Raw genomic sequence first — 13,089 nt, 5'->3', positions numbered from 1 at the left:
TTAAGTGCACTCTTGTGTGTATTTGTAATTTTTTATAAGAAAAGGGGTTTTTTGTTGTTTGTTCTTTAAAGTAATTCAACACTTGTTTAGATTTTAGAGGTGAGAACAACAGTGAAAAAGAAAATTGTCTCACTGCTACATAATGAATAATTGTGTCTTGGGATGGGCTTTTCTTATGATAGCATCTCATTAGGATGTTAGGTGCTGTATCTCATACAACATAAATGGAAGTAAAAACATTGTAACCTGGACAATTCTGTTAAATGAAAGAAAAGAATAACAATAAAGATGCTGACGTCAATGATGTACAAACTGAGTGTGAATAAATTAGTCTCATGAAACTTGAGAGTGTAAAGAAGCACTCTCAAAATTATAAAATAGTAAATTATTGTCCAAAGTGATTATGTCAGTAACCAAAAGAATAAATTAAACTGAATCACTTTGCCGCACACCTGAAACTAACCCATCATTGTAAATCAACTATACTTCAATTTAAAAAATAAAATAAAATAATTTTTTAAAAAGATGAATTAAATATTATAAGCAGGCATTTGACTCTAGCAGTCGTTCTCACCAGGGGCTATTTTGCCCTCCAAGGACATTTGTCAATGTCTGGACACATTTGTGGTTGTCACAAGTGGCAGGGGAGGAGGGGACTGGGGTGCTGCTGACATCTAGTGGGTAGAGACCAGCAAGGCTGCCAACCAACCTACAATGTACAGAACAGTCCCTACAACAAAAACATTTCTTTGGTTCAACATGTTAATAGTGCTGAGGTTGAGAAACTCAGGATTATATCATCTACATTCTAAAGAGTTTATATATTCAAGTAGGCCTAAAAAAACCTTTTGACGGAATTCCCTGCAGGCCAGTGGTTAGGACTCCAAGTTCTCACTGCCGAGGACCCGGATTCAGTCCCTGGTGGGGGAACTAAAATCCCACAAGACATGCAGCCAAAAAAATATATTTTGGGAATCTTATCATCAGGAAAATAAGGGATTGCTTATTTAAAGAGTGGCCTTGGGACTTCCCTGGTGGTCCAGTGGTAAAGAATCCACCTTCCAATGCAGGGGACACTGGTTCAATCCCTGCTCGGGGAACTAAGATCCCACATGCCGCAGGGCAACTAAGCCCGCGTGCCACAACTACTGAGCTCTCACGCCTCAACTAGAGAGCCCATGTGCAGCAAACTACAGAGCCCACGTGCCCTGGAGCCCACGTGCCACAACTAGAGAGAAGCCCAAGCACCACAACGAAGAGCCCAAGCGCCCCAACGAAAATATTCCTTGTGCCACCATGAGCCGCTTGCCGCAACTAAGACCCGACACAGCCAAAAAAATTAATTGATTTTTTAAAAAGTTATGAAGATTGGAAAGGAAAAGCAAAACTGTCATTTTCACATGCAATATGATTTACAGAAAATTAAAGCAATTCCATGGACAAATTATTAGAATCAACAAAAGACTTCAGCAAGATTTCTGGATATAAAATCAATAATAAAAATCAATCATGTTCCAGGAATTCCCTAGCGGTCCAGTGGTTAGGACTTGGTGTTTTCACTGCCATAGCCCGGGTTCAATCCCACAAGCTGCACGGCACAGCCAAACAAACAAACAAATGAAATCAATCATGTTCCTATAAACAAGCAATAAACAGAAAATGTCATTTTCAAGACACAATTTATGATACCAAGAAAACTGTCTTGGCCAAAGATACGTGTAAGGTATTGATGGAGGAAATTATAAAATTATTGAAAAACAACTAAGAACTAGATGAATGGATAGGTGTAAAATATTCATGCATGGGACTGTCAGTATCATAAAGATGGAAGTTCTTCCCTATTTAATCAATAAATTCAGTGCCAGTTCAATCAAAATCCCGATAGATGTTAATTAACTAGATGGTGGGAATCCTTTTACAATGTTAGGGTTAGGGTTAGGGTTTACTATGATGTACACCTTAAATATCTTACAATTGCATTTGTCAATTATACTTCAATAAAGCTAGGGAAAAAATAGCATATGTAAAGCACTCAAAAAAAAAAAAAATCCCAATAGAGTTCTGCAAGGAACTTTACAAGCTGATCCTAAAACTCCAAATGAAAAAGCACAGAGCCAAGAAATTTCTGAAGTATGAGAACATGCAAACAATAAGGACACATGATAGAATTTCCCCTATGATGTATCGAGTCTTATTATAAAATTATAGTAGTAAGACAGGGTAGTATTGAGTATTAACAAAGGGACAAGCAGATAGACCAAAGGAATAGAATAGAGATCCCAGAAAGAGAGATCACACATATGGAACCTTGATACATATGACAGAGCTGCCATTACAGATCAATTAAAGAAGAGTAGATATTGGTGCAAACCATTGGCTATCCATTAGGGGAAAAAAATAATAAAATTAGATTCCTACCTCGCACTATATCCAGAATTAAATTCCAACTGGCATAAAGACCTAACTATGAAAAGCAAAATATAAAAAGCTTGGGGAGAAAATAGGGGACAATATGAGCTAAGGGTCTGGGAAATTTTCTTAAATTAAGACATAGAAATTATAAATAACAAAGAAAACTTTGATAAATATGACCATATAAAGTTTAAAACTGTGTATATCAAAAGATACTATAAAAATAGTAAAGAGACAAGTCACAGACCAGGAGAAGATATTTGTATCATATATATCAAAGAATTTTCAGGCATAACATAATATAAATTTCTAAAAATCAAAAACAAGACAAGCCCAATAGAAAAATGGGTAAAAGAAGAAGTAGGCAATTTACAGAAGAAAAAGCCTGAAGGCTAAGAAACCATAAAAATATGGTTAACATTTCAAAAAATCAGGAGTTCAAATTAAAACAACCAACCACCAGATTGGAAAAAATGAAAGTCTGCCAATTCCAAGTATTGGGAAGGATGTAAAAAACAAAATAGAAACCCTGGGCTTCCCTGGTGGCGCAGTGGTTGAGAGTCCGCCTGCTGATGCAGGGAACACGGTTTCGTGCCCCGGTCCGGGAAGATCCCACATGCCGCGGAGCGGCTGGGCCCGTGAGCCATGGCCACTGAGCCTGCGAGTCCGGAGCCTGTGCTCCGCAACGGGAGAGATCACAACAGTGAGAGGCCAGCGTACCGTAAAAAAAAAAAAAAAGAAACCCTCATTACACTGATAAAAAGAAACTACAAATGGCACCACCATTTTGGAAATTAATTTCATAATAAAGTTGAAAATGCACATTATTCCTAGTTACATACTGGAAATATTAATATTTGTATGTTTCTCAATGTAATCCTATACATATGTAAAAATGAACAGAGCTACATGTAATAACCTGGACAATAAACATAATGCTTAACTAGAAAAGCAAGTTGCAGCAGGATGCATACAGCATGATACTATTTCCTAAGACTTTAAACATTATTATTATTAGTGGACACACTACATATGCATCAACATATAAAGACAAATTCAGGTTATGATCACCTCTGGGGAGAGAGGGAGGGAGCAGATTTAGTGAGGATACACAGGAGATTCCTATTATATCTGTAATATTCTAGTTAACTCAGCAGTAGGTGCACAGGAATTTGTAATATGTATTTATATATATAACCTAAGTCTGAGATTTGCCTAGATAATTTGGAGAATAAGTCAAGAAAATGCCACATTGTATATCAAGATTCACTGTAAAATTGAAGTAATTAAGATAGGATGGGGAATTCCCTGGCGATCCGGTGGTTAGGAGTCTGCACTTTCACTGCGGAGGGCCCAGGTTCAATCCCTGCTCAGGGAACTAAGATTCTGCAAGTCAGCCATGCATGCACGGACAGAAGAAAAGCACAAAGATAGACAAATAGTGCAAATGAACAGAAGAGTGAAAGAATCACTGGAGGAGGGGGATTACTACAAAACCAGAGGCCTCAGAACACATAAGTCACTTGGGCAGCAGGTTCACTATGAGAGCCCTCTCGGGGATGGCCAGCCCTGATGCTTGGCAGCCCTGAATCCTCTTACTCCTCCTCATTATAACCTCAGTTTCTCTCTCTGACTCTCTCTCTCTCTTTCTCATTTACTCATCCTCCCTCAAACTCTGCCTCTTAACCACTGGGCCCCCTGAGCCTCAGATTCTTCATTTGTAAAGCAGGACCTCATCATGGCATTACGTCTGTAAAGGACAGTGCCAGGCAGATAGTCCTCATTCTCCTCCCTCCTCTCCCCCCTTCTTCTCCCTCATCCTCTCCCTCCTCTGGTCAGGGCTGAGTCCCACCTGCTCCCCCTCTTCAGCCTGGGCACACCTTTGACAGCAGTGAGAACTGCTCCCCTCCACCAGCTTGTAAGAGGGGTCACCTCATCCTGCACTGGATCCTGAAAGGAAGACTCAGGGGTGTGGCGGGGCCCCCAGGGGTGAGATAAGGGGGAGAAGATCCAGGTCCAGCAGAATCAAGGGCAAGGGTCTCCCTGAGGATTTAGGGCAGGAGTGGACTTAGGTCTTAGGTTGGAAGGAGCCTTAGATCTTCCAGCCCCACTCCTCACCCGGGCAGATAGAGGAGGGGGAGGACATGGGAAGCCCCCAGAGTCTGGGCACTGCACTTGGAACTCTTACTGTTAGACTGCCCTGTGACTGTTGTTAAAAGAGAGGTCAGGGCTTTCCTGGTGGCGCAGTGGTTGAGAGTCCACCTGCCGATGCAGGGGACACGGGTTCATGCCCCGGTCCGGGAGGATCCCACATGCTGTGGAGCGGCTGTGTCCGTGAGCCATGGCCTCTGAACCTGCGTGTCTGGAGCCTGTGCCTCGCAACGGGAGAGGCCGCAGCAGTGAGAGGCCCGCGTACCGCAAAAAAAAAAAAAAAAAAAAAAGAGAGGTCAGGAATTCCCTGGCAGTCCAGTGGTTAGGACTCCACACTTTCATGGCTGGGGCCCCAGGAACATGCGTACAATCCCTGGTCGGGGGAAAAACATCCCACAAGCCACAAGGGCAGCAAAAAAAAAGAGAGGTCTCCAAGGGGTAACTCGGGGGGTTTCCTCCAGACAGCAAAATTGGGTGTTTTGAGAACAAGGATCAGAGGGAGTCTTTTCACTGTGTGTCCTTTTATATCTACTGAACTTTTGACTTGCTCATTTGTTACCTCTCTAAAAAAATTTTTTTTTATTTTTAATAAATAATAAAGAAGTGGAGGGACTTCCCTGGTGGTGCAACGGTTAAGAATCTGCCTGCCCCAGAGGGCAGACAGCAGAAGCAAGAAGAACTACAATCCTGCAGCTTGTGGAACAAAAACCACATTCACAGATAGACAAGATGAAAAGACAGAGGGCTATGTACCAGATGAAGGAACAAGATAAAACCCCAGAAAAACAACTAAATGAAGTGGAGATAGGCAACCTTCCAGAAAAAAATTCAGAATAATGATAGTGAAGATGATACAGGACCTCGGAAAAATAATGCAGGCAAAGATCAAGAAGATGCAAGAAACGTTTAACAAAGACCTAGAAGAATTAAAGAAAAAACACCTAGAAGAATTAAAGAACAAACAAACAGAGATGAACAATACAATAACTGAAATGAAAAATACACTAGAAGGAATCAATAGCAGAATAACTGAGGCAGAAGAACGGATAAGGGACCTGGAAGACAGAATGGTGGAATTCAATGCCGCGGAACAGAATAAAGAAAAAAGAATGAAAAGAAATGAAGACAGCCTAAGAGACTTTTGGGACAACATTAAACACAACAATATTCGCATTATAGGGGTCCCAGAAGGAGAAGAGAGAGAGAAAGGACCCGAGAAAATATTGGAAGAGATTATAGTCGAAAACTTCCCTAACATGGGAAAGGAAATAGCCACCCAAGTCCAGGAAGCGCAGAGAGTCCCAGGCAGGATAAACTCAAAGACAAACACGCCGAGACACATAGTAATCAAATTGACAAAAATTAAAGACAAAAAAATTATTGAAAACAGCAAGGGAAAAATGACAACTAACATACAAGGGAACTCCCATAAGGTTAACAGCTGATTTCTCAGCAGAATCGCTACAAGCCAAAAGGGAGTGGCATAATATATTTAAAGTGATGAAAGGAAAGAACCTACAACCAAGATTACTCTACCCGACAAGGATCTCATTCAGATTCAATGGAGAAATCAAAAACTTTACAGATAAGCAAAAGCTAAGAGAATTCAGCACCACCAAACCAGCTCTACAACAAATGCTAAAGGAACTTCTCTAAGTGGGAAACACGAGAGAAGAAAAGGACCTACAAAAACAAACCCAAAACAATTAAGAAAATGATAATAGGAACATACATATCAATAATACCTTAAACGTGAATGGATTAAATGCTTCAACCAAAAGACATGGGCTTGCTGAATGGATACAAAAACAGGACCCATATATATGTATGGGTATGTCTACAAGAGACCCACTACAGACCTAGGGACACTTACAGACTGAAAGTGAGGGGATGGAAAAAGATATTCCATGCAAATGGAAATCAAAAGAAAGCTGGAGTAGCAATACTCATATCAGATATAATAGACTTTAAAATAAAGAATGTTACAAGAGACAAGGAAGGAAAACCAGTCAAAGATACTACAAAAGAAGAAAATTGCAGACCAATCTCACTGATGAATATAGATGCAAAAATCCTCAACAAAATACTAGCAAACAGAATCCAACAACACATTAAAAGGATCATACACCATGATCAAATGGGATTTATCCCAGGGATGCAAGGATTCTTCAATATATGCAAATCAATCAATGTGATACACCATATTAACAAATTGAAGAATAAAAACCATATGATCATCTCACTAGATGCAGAAAAAGCTTTTGACAAAATTCAACACTGATTTATGATAAAAACTCTCCAGAAAGTGGGCATAGGGGGAACCTACTTCAACATAATAAAGGCCATATACGACAAACACACAGCAAAAAAAAAAAAAAAAAAAAAAGAATAAAATACCTAGGAATAAACCTACCTAGGGAGACAAAAGACCTGTATGCAGAAAACTACAAGACGCTGATGAAAGAAATTAAAGATGATACAAACAGATGGAGAGACATCTTGGATTGGAAGAATCAACATTGTGAAAATGACTATACTACCCAAAGCAATATACAGATTCAGTGCAATCCCTATCAAATTACCAATTGCATATTTTACAGAACTAGAACAAAAAAATCTTAAAATTTGTATGGAGACATAAAAGACCCCGAATAGCCAAAGCGATATTGAGGGAAAAGAAAGGAGCTGGAGGAATCAGACTCCCTGACTTCAGACTATAGTACAAAGCTACAGTAATCAAGACAATATGGTACTGGCACAAAAACAGAAACATAGATCAATGGAACAAGATAGAAAGCCCAGAGATAAACCACACACCTATGGTCAACTAATCAATGACAAAGGACACAAGGATATACAATGGAGAAAAGACAGTCTCTTCAATAAGTGGTGCTGGGAAAACTGGACAGCTACATGTAAAAGAATGAAATTAGAACACTCCCTAACACCATACACAAAAATAAACTCAAAATGGATTAGAGACCTAAATGTAAGACCGGACACTATAAAACTCTTAGAGGAAAACATAGGAAGAACACTCTTTGACATAAATCACAGCAAGATCTTTTTTGATCTACCTCCTAGAGTAAAGGAAATAAAAACAAAAATAAACAAATGGAGAAAAAAAAAAAGAATCCGCTTGCCCGTGCAGGGGACATGGATTCAAGCCCTGGTCCGGGAACTGCAGAGCAACTAAGCCCGTGCACCACAACTACTGAGCCTGCGCTCTAGAGCCTGTGAGCCACAACTACTGAGCCCATGTGCCACAACTACCGAAGTCCGTGCGCCTAGAGCCCGTGTGCTGCAACAAGAGAAGCCCCGCAATGAGAAGCCCACACACCCCAACAAAGAGTAGCCCCCACTGGCCGTAACTAGAGAAAATCCGCGCGCAGCAACAACGATCCAACACAGCAATAATTAATTAATTTTAAAAGAAAAAAGAAGTGGAGTCTGAGGTCAGACTTACTTATGTCTAAATCCCACTGCTGCCTCCTAGCTGTGGCGTATCGGGGAAGTTTCTTAACCTCTCTGAGCCTATATCGAAACATAGCTGCAAAATGAGGATAATGGTATCTATCTACTTCATAAAGGTATCACATAATTAAATAAGAATAATACTTGCAAAATCAGTGAGCGGTGTGTCTGACTCACAGTAGGCATGTGATAAATGCTAGCCAGTTTTTTTTTTTATCATCAGCTTGTGTGGAGTCCCAGGGCCATCAGGAAGCTGCACTCAGACAGCTGGGAAAGGCGGCCCCTTGCATCATGCTCCATGATGTGACCCAGACCCCCAGCTCTGCTCCTGGCTGCCCCCCAGTACACAAACAGGGTCCAACGCGGGGGAGGTGAGAAGTGGGGATAATGCTGCTGACTGGGCCCCAGCCCCTGCCCCAGCTGAGCAGTACCACCCAAGGATCTTGGGGACCTGTTTCAGGGTGTGAGGAGTTTCTATGATATGTATGTGTGACCACATGGGTGTGTGTGCGTGTGCGTGTGTGTGTGGAGAGGTTTGTTTGCCGTGAGTGAGTGGAGGGTCTTTCAAGTCTGGGCTTCTTGTGTCCTGCAAGGGTTCATGTGTTCTGTGCGTCAGTGCTATCGTACATGTTGTATGTCTATAAGGATGTGTATTTCATCCTGTGAGTTACAACATACATCCTACAAGGGACTATTGTGTCAATTGTGACTGTGTGTATTGCGTGTAGTGGGTGGGGTCAGTAGATGTCAAGGGTCTGTTGTATGACGTGTATTTGTGAGGGGCCATGAACGGTGTCTGCGGGTGATGAGGGTGTGTTTTCTGTGAAGTGTGTGAGGGAATGCCACGTCTGTTGGTGATTGTGTGTGTTAAATATCTATGAGGGGTGAAAGGATGTGTGCTGTGTCTGTGAGTGATAAAGGGGGTTGTGTGTCCATGAGGGGTGCTGACGGCAGGGGGAAGTCTGACATAACCCAGCTGGGCGGACCCCTCCAGAGCCTGACCCGCCTCAAGGATTATGCAGAGCAGCCAGACAAAGTAGCCAAACCTGACCCTGTCCCCCAGGCCACCAGCCTCTTACCCGAGGAACTGCAGGGACAGTGGTCTAGGAGGCGACAAGAGGCCGAGGGGGAGGTTGGGGCCGCCGAGAGCATGTTTCCTGCCGGCTTCTCAGGGAGCTCAGGAAGCGAGGAAGGAACAGGAAGGAGGCAGAAGGCGGGCCCAGACCCAGGTGCGTGACTCACTTGAGGCTGCAGTCCCCGGTTAGCAGCGGCGGATGAAGGATTAGGGAAGCCCTGCCTGTAGGCTCTGCTGGGTGAGCACAAGGCCAGGAAGCCAGCTCCTTGGGTGGGGCCCCAACTCCAAGGTCACCAAGAATACTCACACCCAGCCGGGACACGCGCTCTCTCTCGCTCTCTCTCTCTGCACATCAGCTCAGCCAGCAACACTGGGCTGGTCCATCTAATGCAGAGCCCCTCTGGGAGGAAGGGCCGGGCCTGGGCTGGTAGAGAAGGGAGGAACTGGGTTCCTGGTCTGAGGGGGAGATGGGCCCTGACCTAGGGAGGGCTCAGCCCTGTTTCAGGAGCCCGAGCTTCAGTGGGAGCTGCCCCAATCCAGCGAGCCCCACGGTGCTAGAAAACGCCCAAAGCTGCTTTCAGAAGATACCCCTGTCTGAGAGGACGCACAGCCAGTCTTGCCCACAGGAAGCCACGGTCCAATGGGTGTGACAACCTGCCCACAAGTGCCCCCAGCCAAGGAGGAGACAGCCTGCCCTCAGGGATGCCCAGTCTGTTAGGAAAGAGAAAATTCTGCCTCCTGAAGCCAGCCCCGTGTGAGGGGAGATGCAGCATCCCGGCTCTCCTGACCCCCAGTCTGAGAGGGAAGATAGATCCTTGCTCTGAGGAGTACCTAGTCTGACCATGGCAAAGCACCAGAGTTCTGTCAAAGCCTAGGACTGTGCGGGGACTCCGACTGCGCATTCTGCACTGAGAGCTACTCCTCATCTCCACCTCCATCTCCCTGAAATGTCAGATTGGGCTTAGCAGGAAGCAGAGGTGTCAGGCCACAGAGAGAAGCAAACTGGACCCTGGCATAGGTGGACATTCTCAAACACCAACTCTAAGAATCTACGAGACCGGGCTTTGACTGCTGCCTCTGGTCTTCAGCTGTAGCCCGCTCAGAGCCTCAGCGTCCTGGGTCAGTAACAGCCACACATATTCCCTCTGTTAGACCTGGCATGACACCTGGGCACATAATAGGAACTCGGTAAGTGAAAATCACTTTATTTACCCAAGTTCCTGCCTGGTGTCCCAGAACTGGAAGTCAAATCCTTTCTCCACATCAGACTCAGTCGGAGAACTTGTTAAAAATGAAGGTTTAAAACAAAAGCAGTGGCTTCCCTTGTGGCGCAGTGGTTGAGCTCACCTGCCGATGCAGGGGACACGGGTTCGTGCCCCGGTCCGGGAAGATCCCACATGCCGCAGAGCAGCTGGGCCCGTGAGCCATGGCCGCTGAGCCTGCGCGTCCGGAGCCTGTGCTCCGCAACGGGAGAGGCCACAACAGTGAGAGGCCCGTGTACCGAAAAAAAAAAAAAAAAAAAAAAGCAGGTTCTCAGATTCTACTTCAAGAGAGATTCTGAATCAGCAGTGCTAGTCATGGGGCCAAGGAAATGAATTTTTAACAAGCACCCAGGTGATTCCAAGGTAGGACGTCAGAGCAGGCTTGGAGGGAGCCAGGGACTGGGCAAGGAGAGCCCCATTACCTAAGAGCTCTTTCTAGCCATGCTTAACTGCTCTGAGCCACAGGTGTAGGGTGAGGATTTTGGCATCTGTAGCAGAACCCAAGCTCTCCCCACCCCCTACCTCCCGGTGGACTGGCTGTCCCTGCCTGACGTTCCAGTGCTGGTGGGGTTAACCCAGGAGCTCGTTAAAGATCCAGCTGTCTGTCTCCTCCAGCCTGAATCCTGAATTAGAATCTTCAGGGAGACCAGAGAATGGTTTTTTGTGGGTTTTTTAAAATATTTATTTATTATTTATTTTATTTCTTTATTTTGGTTGTGCCGGGTCTTAGTTGTGGCATGGCGGAAACTTCATTGTGGCACGCGGGCTTCTTAGTTGCGGCACGCATGTGGGATCTAGTTCTGCGACCAGGGATCAAACCCAGGTCCCCTGCGCTGGGATCGCGGAGTCTTCCCCACTGGACCACCAGGGAAGTCCCGAGAATGTTTTTTAACAAGTTTCCCAGGCGTCCTCCATTTTCTGCTCTTCCACCCAATCTTGGAGCAGGGACCACCCTGCCGGAGGAGGGGACGGAGAGGAGTACCCACTGTGCACCCCACTGTGCCGGGCAAAGGGTTCCCTGATCTTAACCCTCAGGGCAACAGATTTAAGAGATGATGGAAGCTGAGGCTCAGAGAAGTTTCAAGACTCCAGTCTGCCTGACACCAAACACAGGCCTGTCACCTCCACTTGCAAGGTTTGTTCTTTCTACAATAGACAGAATCTTACTTGAGTTCACGGAACAGGGACAGAGGAGCTATTTTTACCCTCATTTCACTAAAGAAGAGGAAGCTAAAGCCCAGAGAGGCAAAATGACTGGCCAGGATTACAAAGCCAGTCAGGGGCAGAGCAGGCGCTTGGCAAGGTGACTCCCAGGCCCTTCTGAGCTCTTTCCTCAGGGCCGCCGGACGTTCCCACTATTCCTAAATCAAATAATGAGGAGTGTGGATGACCTCCAGCAAGGGGACAGATGAAACAGATGTGCTAGGATGAATGCGGGGCTGCAGAAAGGGAGAAGGAAAGAGAGGGCGAACCCTGCTTCCCTGAGATTCCAGCCAGTGCAGGCCCAGACTCAACCACGCCCCCGCCACCACACACACACACACACACACACACTCGCACTCCAACCTCCACTGGGGCCTGTGAGAAGGGCTGGAAGGGGGGGCCCAGCTGTGGTGGTCCCAGACTGACACAGAGAGGCCAGCCACGGGGGTGGGATGTCTGGACTGATGCTTTTGGTGGTTATACCTCGTTTTAAAGGGACAATTCCCACTTGACACGTGAGGAAGCTGAGGCCTAAATGCCCGGCTGCTACCCCTACCCATCTGGCTCAGCCCACGGTAGCCCACAGGCAGCAATGAGCTGCCCTCTGGGAGGTGTGAGAGTGCTGGGATCGTCCCCATTATTCACAGCAAACCACAGGAAGAGGAGTGAAGTGTCTCATCCAGCCTTCCGCTCTTTCTGGGCCCTGGCGCTCCTCCAGACAGCCTTCCCTGCCCAAGGAGCCCCTCAACCTTGAAGGGGATGAACCAGTGGAGTCATCTTGAGCAACGCAGCTGGTTGTCATCTTGAGCACCCTGGAGTCATCTTGAGCAACGCAGCTGGTTCAATGCCCAATGTACATTGCCCAACGCACACCTCTCTCGCGGGCCAGGTCATCGCTGAAAAGATGGCTCTGAGCAGGGTTATGGGAATGGGCTGGGACCACTGCTGACTTTCCAAGTGGGTCTGTGGCTATCGTGTGCCGGAAAGGAAACAGGAAGGCGTTAGGCCGTCTGGGAAAAGGGGATGTCACGGCTGAAACCCAAATTCCTTATTATGACTTTCTCATCTCCCTGGTCTCACCTCACCCCACTTCTCTGCTCCAGGCGTGACAAAGGGCGTTCAGTTCCAAGAATGTGCTATGCTCTTACTTCCAGGTCTTTGCACACACTGTTCCCTCTGATGGAAACATCTTCCCCTCAAGTCCTACCTCACCTATGCTGGGCAATCTCCCTTTCTTCCTTCCTTGCCAACAAGACTTTACTGGAAACAGTTGGTGTCCAGTCCCAAGGGGCAAGTCCTGGTCTAGGGCCTGCCCATTATCCTTTGCTGTTTTCCCAAATTTACAGTTAGAGGTGGCCACGTCACGCATTTTGGGGCCAACGACACCTTTGGGGGAAAGTCTTGCTTCATGGATGACTCGTTCGCTTGGCAATTGATATGGGGTGTGGTGCAGGCACCACCTTTTGAGACTCTACACCTGGAAGATGACAAGCCCTCCTGAGAGGAGGGAGA

The sequence above is a fragment of the Leucopleurus acutus genome (assembly GCF_964270905.1).
Source record: "Leucopleurus acutus genome assembly, chromosome: 2".
Classification (NCBI taxonomy): Eukaryota; Metazoa; Chordata; class Mammalia; order Artiodactyla; family Delphinidae; genus Leucopleurus; species Leucopleurus acutus.
The sequence above is the reverse complement of the archived record's forward strand: the minus strand, read 5'-3'. Positions refer to the sequence as shown.